Source organism: Drosophila biarmipes, unplaced genomic scaffold (assembly GCF_025231255.1).
Source record: "Drosophila biarmipes strain raj3 unplaced genomic scaffold, RU_DBia_V1.1 ptg000013l, whole genome shotgun sequence".
NCBI classification, from domain to species: domain Eukaryota; kingdom Metazoa; phylum Arthropoda; class Insecta; order Diptera; family Drosophilidae; genus Drosophila; species Drosophila biarmipes.
The window spans coordinates 1,480,172-1,491,501 of NW_026114532.1; the positions used below are offsets into that span (position 1 = coordinate 1,480,172).

Here is an 11,330-nt window from a genome sequence, read left to right on the forward strand (position 1 = left end):
GTAAGTCTCTGTAAGTGCTCCAGAGGTTGGTTTTTCTAATTGGTCGAGCCATTTCAGGTCAAGGTGGTCAGTGATTACGTCGCACCTAAAGCATCGCAATTTCCGTATTCCCCAGACACTGGGCAAGCACTCTTTTTCCGTGGGTGAAAAATTTAACTCCGTGGCATTGAGCTTGCGGCTGACGTAGGCAATGACTCGTTCCCGACCGTCGATCTCCTTGGCAAGGCGATCTCAGTAGTTTCTGGTGTCAGCCTAGAGTGTCATCTTGACGGGTAAATCTTGGCATGCCAAAACGGGTGCATCTGTCAGTAGATTTTCAGGAGAGCGAAGGCACTCTGTTGCTCCGGCTCCCACTTCCATCAGCATGATCATGAGCTGGATCACCGAGGCGAAGTTGGGCACGAATCGCCGGTACCATGAGGCCATCCCGAGGCATCTCCTCAACTCCCGTAAGCTCGTCGGAGGGCTCAGGTTTCGTACGGCGGCTACCCTCTCCAGATCGCTATAGGGCATCCACATGTTATAGGTCATTGAGCACTTGTCCTGGTTGATGCGCAGGTTGGCTCTCTTTAATCATTCAAAGACTTTGCGTAGATTGTCCATGTGCTAGCTCCGAAGACAATAATGTCATGGAGGTAGGCGAACGCGTATGGGTCGAGGTCTGGCCAGATCACGCTATCTAGAGCCTACTGAAATGTTGCCGGGGCCGCAAACCCCGTGGAACGGACTCACCGGAAATTTTCTGGTCGGGATCCATTGCAGCGTGTCTTTGATGTGTTGTCGTCTTGGAATCAGGTCTTCGTTGGTTGGAGTCTTTACTGGACTTCTTGGGCTATATGTTTCTATTTTCATAGACACTCAATCGCGTGGACTGTACGGGAGCGCGAGTAAGCTCGTAGGCTTAATACCGTGCGCATTGACTAGTTTGTTGAGGTTACTTTCCACGGTCGGGGTACTTTTTTCTAGTTTTAGATTGTTTCCGCGAAGCCATTGGGCTATGTCATACGTCCTGGGGCTATGCGCTCCCATACAGGTGGTAACCTTCGTGGTTGTTCTCCCTATCAGATCCCTGTTCGGGCGCCACTTGTCACGTAGTTCTCTGGCCGAGCTAAAACATCAGTCGGGGCCAAGGAACCTATACAAGATCTTTATATAGAAGGGTGGAACCTGTAGTAGGAATGTATATAGGAGTGGTAGGACGCCCAGAGACGGGTGCTATTCGATGGTGACTACCATTCGTCCAGTCGTCCGGTATGCTTCCCTATGTGGGAGCCGTAAGTGGATCTGATCGTACCGCGAGATTGACGAGCCGAGATGTACATCAGGGCGCCGCCTGACGGCCTGTATTGACGACGACACTGCTTGGCGCAAAACCCGGGAGGATTCTGTTTGCGGCGGCCTCTGGTGGCAGCATGAGGTACTGCGAGGGCGATCGCGCTTGCTTGGTAGGGAACTTGGAGGGGTACCGCTGAGGACGCCCGCTGTACTGACAGGTCGATCGCACTGTTTGGTGATGAACTTGGAGAGGTCCCGCTGAAAACGCCCTCTGGTAACAGATGTACTGAATGGTCGATCGCACTGCTTGGTGGAGAACTGGGATGACTCCGACTGGAGTTGGCTACAAGGATTCCTAAGGGCGGGACGGCGGGTTTTATCTACTCCTGATATTCTCGGAGTCTTCTAGGTTTTTACACTCCGAATATAATCGGAGTCTGCGAGGACTCGCGGGCCTCACGAGTCTTGGTTCAAAATTAATACTAGTTTAATTAGTTTCCTTAGTTCCTCTTATTTTAATTTTTAATTTATAACTCGTGACTTCATGCCCGATCTTAAAGCTAATAGCGAAATTATTATTATTATAATAATAAAAATAAACGAAGTTTGATACTCGGAATTTGTGCGCCCTGGAAAATTCTCATCCGAGAATATTGCAGTTGAACAATTTCGATTGTCATTCGCTCTTAGGATATAGTCCTTGAAAATATTTACTCCGCCTAATGTGTTTAATGTATTACTTTCTGTAAGCTTTAGGCTTAATGATGATTTAGTAATTAAAGAATTTGTTCCCAATAGACCGACAGCGCTTCCACTATGCCAAAAAACTAAAAAGTTGCTGATTGTCGTTACCTCTAGCCTAACATCTGAAAGAATTCTCACTCATATCCCAAATGAAATTGAATTGTGGAAGGAATTGTAAAGTGATTGAATTGTAAAGTTTGTATATTAACCTGGTTCTGATCTAGTAATTTATGAGCACCATCTGCCTGCAATAAAATTCTTTCTATCCCTTCTTTCTAACAGAGTCCTTTTGATTGGTTTGAGTGATTTTAATTTACCTCATATTTCTTGGTCTCTTCCTACTGACTCACTTGTGGCTATACCTTTATCCGCCCATGATTTTGTGGATGGATACGAAATTCCTTAAAAAGGCAATAGACACACCCGTCTGAAGTCACCGTATGTAGAATTGACGCTCTTGTTGTAGCTGAAAACCGTTATCATCCAACAATGGGATTGACAATTTGCCTCCCCTGCTCTCATACCCTCTCACCTTTAGTTTCTCCAACTAAAATAAATTGTTTTCGTAAATGTAACTATAATAAACTTAACGATGTGATTTCTCATTATATTTGGACTGTCTTGTACAATTATACAGACATTGAAAGTGCCACTGAACTATACTATATAGTGTGAAATACTTTTTTTAATGATTTCGTTCCTGATAGGTTTCCTTCAAACCTAAACAGCCCTTCTTGGTTTACCAATGATATTCAAAGACTTAAAAACCTTTATTCAAATACTTATAAAAGGTATGAATCGGATCGATCGGCTTTTTATATTCTCAACAGTCTTTGCTATTTCATGCATCTAAATCGATGTAAATAGGAATTTTCAAATGATCCGAAACAGTTTTACAATTTTGTTAATGCAAAGTGCTTAAGTTTTGTGTGTCAACCATTTGTAAGTCGATTCCTGAACTTTTTAATTTGTCTATATTTTTTTTATTATTCTTCCACTTCATAAAAAGAGTGCGAAGGCGGATGCCAAGATTTAAAGAAATATTTTTAAATTGTCGCCGAAATCTAAAGCATTTGAACGATTTATCACTTCTCATTTAATATATTAAATATGGGGAAAGCTAGACGTTTTTTTCGATATAAGTGAAATATTTACAAAAGAACAGCCTTCGAGATGCGCGATGTAAAATGTTTCTTCATCCTGCCCACCAATGCGAATCCATCGGATCGAGTTACTAGGATGTCCATTAGCGCAAACCTCCACCAGGATGCCCAGCAATACTCGGTGAACTTTGTCAACAGTACGGACTGCACTGACAACATCACATATCACTTCAAGGTGATCATCCCCACGCAGAAGATCATCGAGAACTACAAGCGGAACGGCGAGTGGAGCAGTCTGAAGAAGGCACAGGCGCTAGCGATAAGAACTCCCATTTGACACAGAGCTCTGCCTGCATGATAAGCAAGATTGACGAAGCCTTGACTTTGACTTTATCCACAGACTCCTCGTTTTGCCTCGAGTTCGTCTTCGACTACGCAAACTCCATGATGTAGGCCACAATTTCATAACCAATTACGGACCCTCTTCTCCCTCTCCGACATCCAGGCGGTGCAGGTGTGGGGCAATGTGCAGAAGGTCAACCAGTTTGCCCTGAGCTACAACTGATAGGGAGGGAGCCCCAACCACAGCCCCCAGATTCCCGAGTTAGCTGGTAATATGCTCCTATTTAATGCATTCTACAATCGTTTGGTCTGAAGTTCGGTTGCTAGTCCTAACATTGCACGCCCTTAAGAACCCCTTACCTGTAGTTCTAGTTGAAGTAGTTTTCTGGATTTTGCACCCCATCTCCATTATCTGCTGTAGTATCGTAGTATCCATACGCTTTCTCCCTTTCTTCGTTAATTTATTCGTTGGTCTTTGTTTAACATAAATTTTTGGATTGTTTATCCTAGCTTTTCATGGCTTTTTCTTTTAAAATGATCTTGCTTAAACAGTATTAAAACATAATATATTTTAAAAAGTATATAAATTTAACTAATTCCCCAAAAACTCTGCTGATTTTATGATTACAACTTTAAAAAACAAATCTAAATGGCATCAGCCGCATTTAGATTACTTTAAAGTCTTCAAACTTGCACTAATTAGCAAACTAAATTTTAATTGTTTCATACTCCCATAATACTCTAAATTTTAATTGTCACATTTTTGTAGTTCCCAAGGTCTTTTTCCTCTTGCTCTTATTAGTAGTCCATAAATCTCATCTGGGCTTTTTAAGAAATTCTCATGAGACGTAAAACTATGCTGTTGCTTATTGCCCTTTATCGCAGTTGATGTTTATTGCCATGTTTTTTTGTTGATATCAATCGTTTATTGTTGGGCCAAAAACTTCGTTATGTGCGTTGAATATCTGTGCTTGCTAAAGTCTTTCGTTTAGATTTTGAACCATATTGTAAGCTTTCCATGTAATACCCACCCATACCACGCCAAAAGTATTAAACATCTCCTTGACATTTCCTTAATTAAATACGTATTCTTAAGCGAAGATCGACTACCAACAACCAAATGAAATTTCATCTATTGTAGTAAATGGATTTAAGAAAATGTGCAGACTGAAATTGTATATACATATTTTAGTAGGGCCTTTGACTCCGTTAACCACTCACTTCTTTTATTTAAATTAGATCAGCTTGAGTTTCCTGGTATTCTATTATCTTGGATTTCATGTTACTTGAATGGTAAGACTCAGAGGGTTATATTCAACTATGCTGTTTCAAAATTGATCTACGTGACATCTGGAGTGCCTCAGGGTAGTCATTTGGGCCCTTTGCTGTTTACTTTGTTTATTAACGATCTTCCCTATATCATAACACATTCTCGTTTTCTAATGTATGCTGATGATGTTAAGCTTTGTTTATCATATAATGATACAGCGTCGGGATTTAACTTACATTCGGATATTGATTGTTTTCATGGATGGTGTGAGTACAACCTTTTAAACTTGAACTGCCTTAAATGCAACATTATGACTTTTTGTAGGAGTTCTCCTATATTTATCAGTTACTTTCTTAAAATACGCCACTCGACCGTATACATTCAGTTAACGATTTAGGTGTTCTTCTGAAATAAACTTAAATTTGACTGCCACATAACGTCCACTATTAAGAAAGCCATGAGTGTTCTTGGGTTTATACAGCGTTGGTCAAAATAATTTGATGACCCTTGCACGAAAAAAATTATTACTTACCTCCCTTTTCTATCACATTTTAAGTATTGTTCGTCGGTTTGGAGTACACAATATCAAGTGCACATTTACCGTATTGAGTCGGTACAAAAAAATTCTTCTATTTTCCCTTCGTAGTTTGAACTACGTTCCTATCAGAAGATTACTATTGTTTAATTTACCTACACTTGAAAATCATAGAACAATGCTTGGTACTATTTTTATGCAAAATCTTTCCAGAAGTCACTTCGGCGATATCGCATTCGGATCGCGGAAGTCACTCCTGTCGGGAAGAAATGTGCGACGGCACTCCTTGAAGTCACTACGGACAGATGTACACTTGCATACAGACTTCTGGGATTCCATTCGCAGCGCAAGTTTGTTTCAGCAGGGTGCCACGCCCACTCTAACGCCTACAATCCGTAAACAGCTGAAGCGCGTGTAATTTTTGTGCTAGAAAAAATGTTTAACTGAAATGTATAAGTCTCATCAATTCCTTTCGTTTGAGACAAACAAAATTTTGTCACGCCCACTCTAACGCCCACGATTCGCGAAAGACTGTAGCTCCTGCATCTTTTATGCTAAAACAAAATATTTAAACTGAAATGTATTTCTTTCATCGATACCTATCGTTTTGCCACGCCCACTCTAACGCCCGCAAATCACACAAAACTGTGGCGTTTGCACTTTTTATGCTTGAAATAACTAAAACTAAAACCCAACAAATTACTTTCGACAGAGTTATTGTTCAATAGTTTCACTACCTAGATGAAAAAACGGGAACGAATATGCAGTTACATTAACCTGCGACTTAACAATTTATCTTGTCACAATACCTTTACCTGAAAAAGTGCAAAAGCTGTTGCCAAAGCTATATTAGAACATTTTTTTCTGAAGAGAGGTCCAATAAAGGCGTCCATTACAGACAGAAGAAAAGAATATCAAAATTCAACAATACGAATTTATGTAAAAATTAAAAATTTCCGCACAACATCATCAAACAGTCAGAACAGTAGAAAGAAGTCATATAATTATTGTCCATATGAGCTGATTTTTAGTATAACAGAATACTTGCCAATACAACTTAATACCGTAGATAGTGTGAGGAGCTAAATAACTTCCCACAAATTTCAAAAGCCGTAACAACGGATGACCCTCTGTTAACCAGATACGCGGCGAGTCCGCGTAGTAACGACGCGGCGAACAGAGTTTAAAGAAAGAAGAAGAAAGAGAAGCAATAGGCACGACGTCTGTTTGAAGCTGTCCGTAAAGGACATGAGTGAAGTGTGAGCCACGGACTTAACCCCGGAGTGGAGATATTCAACGAGCCGTGCGCAAAAGGGAAATATAAATATATAAAGCCGCAGAACGCTTGCAGACTCATCAGTCGATCACAAAGAGTCAATCCGTCAAGATCAGTCAAGATACCAGCGCCATGAGATTGGGACACCAAGAGTTTCTGAATTGAGAAACAAGTAACTGAGGCCTAGAGGACATCACACTGCTACTCAATGCGATCTGTTCAGTCCTGTCACAACTAATTCTCGCCTCACGCCTAGAAATTCGGTCAGAGTGTGAGCATTGCAGGCCTTTAGAAGAAATCGTAAACTCGGGGAGAAGCCCGTCTAAACACAGTGTACCTAGCTCCAAGCACTACTTTGGCGTTTTCCGGTGTAAGCCTAGTTTGTCAAGTGTGAAGTGGAGTAATCCAAGAGAGGCCTACGGTTTGACTCGTGAAGAGTACCGATTCCGAGTATAACGAGCCAGAAGGGAGAGCGGTTTATCGGTACGGTCTCAAGTGGAGTCATCCAGGAGAGCCCTATGGTTTCGACTAGTGAACTCTCGACTCGTCGAAACCCTGAGTACCACCCAATGCGCAGGACGTCAGCAGAAAGCCAGCCACTACATCACATCACATCACATCAGCAAATCAAGACAAATCGAGCCATGACGAAACGTCACGGACGATAAGCAAAAGGGTGAGGTCAGGGTGGATCATTCGTTTACACTGGTCGCAGAAGGGAAGTGAAGTGCTAGGCAGCTTCCTGGCGTAAACCGTGACTGTCAGCGCAAACTGAGTACAGCCTCGGTGCGACAGAGCAAGGGACAGGCGGTCGAGTATCAAATGGAGTAATCCTGCAGAGTGCAGCATCTGTTCACCCTAGTCTGAAAACGGTGACGCTTCCCTAACCCCGCACGGCTGACCCCTTTCGCGAGTCCAATTCGTTAGAAGCAGTCGCCAAGTCAACGCTTCAAGAGCTAGCAGCGCTTAGCACCCTCATGGAGCTTCAAGGATCTACAAGACCGTAACACCGAGTCAACGAGCCATCGAGGCGACGAGGACCGTAGGAGGTACCTTAGGGCATGAGTGGCAAAATCAACGCCAGCCGAACCACCAAGCCGTAGTAATAGTATACCCCCAATAAACCCACTACGAACATGTGAATTCTGTGCTTTTCACTGAGCTTCCGGACGGTCACATTTATATACATTTTGTGGGATGAACACACATAATCTACTGAGCTAGCCGCAAGAATCGCATAGGGAGTAGAACGAAAACGAATCAGTTCGTTACATATGGCGCCCAACGTGATTGTCCCAGCGGTAAAAGCATCATTAACAGAATAGAAAAGGAGTGGATCTACCACCTTAAGAAGGACTTCGCCCAGGTCGGCAGATTAGAAGACATAAGGAAGGCATTGTCAGAGTATTACTCCGAGACAGAGAACGACCCACAACGAACGATGTCGACATCTGGGCCGAGCTGGAAGCTATGTACTATGTATGTATGGGTAGAGCAAGCCCGAGCATCACACTCACGAACGCTGAAGAGGACAACCCAGAGGCAAGCCTGAGGGTCGACAACTTGCAAAGGAAGGCCCATAGGAGAGAGTCAAGCCAGCAAAGAAAGACAACAGTGCTGACCTCTAGATCCAGCCATTCGGATTATTCATTATTATTGTTAGCTTTTAATTGCTGATAAACAGTGGTAGAAGCGCGGGCAGGGAATTCTCGCTCTTTGCATAACCTCTCTCTCCATTCTGAAGATCATTTACATAAGAAAGGAAGAGAAGAAAGACCAAGACCAAAAAGGAGTACATAAAAAAATGTCCCAACTCCCAAAGGTCCAAAACGAATAAACATACCAAGACTACATTAACTATACATTATATCCGATACCTAGATGAGAAAAATGAGATGACTATGTAGTTAAATTAATCTGCGACTTAACAAAATATCTTGTCAGAAAAAATCTACCAGACAAAAATGCTAAAACTTTAGCCAAAGCTATATAAAAACATTTTTTTCTTCCAATGAAATAAATATGATTTGTTTTAGCCCTATGGGGCATGTCATTGTCCATATGAACTGCCAATTATGGTAAAAATCTAGGTTTAGGCTAGAAATAAAAGTAGCACAGATACTGATTTAAAAATAGAAGACCAGGTTTTATTAAATATTTAAGAACAAATATACTAGTTCGTACACAGTAAGGAAATAGGAACAAGAGATAGTACCGATCTTGAGCAGTATACATAAGAATCAAGTAGTTCATAAAGATAGGTTAAACATTTTCATTTCATAATCAGCATATTCTTCTTATTAACATACTTATGTATATATACGCAAAAAAAAAAAAAATTTTAAATAAGCTAAACACCATATATGGAAATTATTAAATGTTAATTTCAATATATGTTTTATTAAGGCGTTATCACATTTGAAAATTGTGAACTTTAGCCTAAGCTTTGAACATCTTATAACTTTTGGGCGACTTATACTAACAGGCAGAGGTTATTTGCTGATTTAATCGGCGCACAACTTGGTCAATGTTATTAAGTCAAAAAGATACTCTTTCCTACCTATATCTGCGAATCCTCCTCAAAGTTTGCTATAAAATTATTAATACGACATGTTTCCCACCCCCAACTTTGTCAAATTTCTAAACGCAGTCAATATTAGTAAAAATTGAGCATTCCGAAATGTTTTAGGTTGGACAACTAAAATCCAAATTTTACACAACCGATTTTCCATCTAAGAGATCCGTATTACCTAATGTCGTCTATAGGACTAGATTTTCGGGAAAAACTTTGTTACAAACTATTTGGAGTCAAAAGGAATTCCCGTTCGACCTCCCCAACGTATTATTAAATCTATATTACGGATTCACAGTTATCAGAAATAATCAATGTTAGTGACACCATGTTTAATTTTTAGGATTGTTGCTAGCTTCACCGATATTAAAAAAAATGTCATTATTTCTCTGACCTTTTCTTTTACAGCTACATGTTAAATTCGTCCGTTCTGTTAAACTTAATTCGAAATTCTTAAAAAAAAAAATATACTCCTAATATTAAAAGATAATATTTCAAAAAATACCAAAGCAAATCAAAAGTTCAAAGCTAATTAAAAAATATTTTTTCCAAGCTTAGGAGGTTACATTTATATACACCAAAGATATATTTTTTTTTTAAATATTATTTTTCAAACATTTTTCCGAATGTTCGTATGGCAGCTATGTGATATAGTCGTTCGATTTCGATAAAATTTATTTCTAAATTCAGAACTATTTAAGAACTGATCAAGAATATATATACTTTGTGGAGTCGGAAACGTCTCCTTCACTGCATTGCAAGAGTATAAAAATTGCGAACCATATATGGTATCTGGCGAATGAAGCAGCATCCCAGCAAGCAGTTCAAACTACGGAATCATATAATAGCAAAATGACGAAGGACAAGGACCAAACGCAATACATTCTTCAGTGCGTCGAGTACCACAGAAAAGTAGGGTGGTTTATAATATATGCAAATATGGATATTTTATTAAATTATATGTTTATATCGTGATATTGAGCTTGCTCAAATAGAGCATAATTGATATTTTTTGGTAGCTCAATTTATACTTCCGCTTGCCCCAAGCAGCTTGGGAAAGCAATCCTATGGAGATATGGAAATCTCATAAATCGACCATGTCCAGCCTTTTTAAACTCGCCATGATGGACCTTCTTACCCCTAGTAGCTCCGCACCTTCCGAGCGGTTGGAGTCTGCTATAAAGTGCATGCTGTGCGACTCCAGGAGCCGTATGACGGATGCCCACATCATCCTAAGCAAACAACGGGTATCGATGGCATTCCCTCTTCTTATTTTAGTAAAAAGATATTAACCTTCTCCTTAAAAAAAGTTTTTTTTAAATTAATAAAGATTCCACATTGACATAAGTTATTAAAGGAATAATTTAAAAAAAAAATTAAAAATATTTATAAATTACAGAACGAAAACAAATAACTTAAAATCTTTGTTTCGAAAAAATTCTAAAAAGGCCAAAAAAAAAAAACATTTAAATGGAAATAAAATAAAATGCTTAAATAAGGCTTCTCAGAGAACTTCAAATTTAAAAAATAAAGCAACATAATCAGAGAAATATAAAATATAGGTTCTTGCTATGCGTAGGTAAGTATTAGGTCACTTAAAAATTATAACTTAAGGGATGGGTATGGTATTTTCTTTTTTTTTTCATTTTAAAGAATGCTGTGTTGAAAAATGTATAACCATTTGAATGGGGGGGTGATCCCGGCCGGTCTTCCAGTGTCCAAAGTGGCACACGGTTTTTATATCTAAATGCGCAGGAACTGCCGTCAATTTTTTTTTACTGATTATTTTTAATTTACTTTAACATATAAATTAAAACAAGTAATATTCCAATTTGTGTAAATTGATAATATTGCAAAGCCGGCTGGCTATGCCTCCGTGGCAGGGGTAGAGCCGGCTGATTAGGTATTGGTGACCGCCAAGATTGGCAGCCACTGGAGAGTCGGGTGGTCGCTTCGACTTCCTTCCTTAATTGATTGTCCGGGCCGGCTGTAGGTCACTGCCGCTGGTTGGATATCCGTGGAGAGGGTCGGCGGAAGGTAACTGCCGCTGGTGGCCCACGTAACTGTATATCCCAAGGGATGGTCGTACTGCTCCTATGTTGAGATAGGGAGATTACGGTGGAAGGATGACTGTCCTTCGATACCGCTGGCCTAGTGACTCAGTCAGTATAATAATTAATAAAAGCTAAGTGCCGGAGTTTCATGCATGAGAG

The 11,330-nt window shown here is 40.1% G+C and overlaps 1 pseudogene; it reads left to right on the plus strand.

Annotated features, from left to right (window-relative positions):
- Positions 1 to 3,192: 3,192 nt before the first annotated feature.
- LOC108035866 (uncharacterized) lies at positions 3,193 to 3,687 on the plus strand (annotated as a pseudogene).
- Positions 3,688 to 11,330: the final 7,643 nt, after the last annotated feature.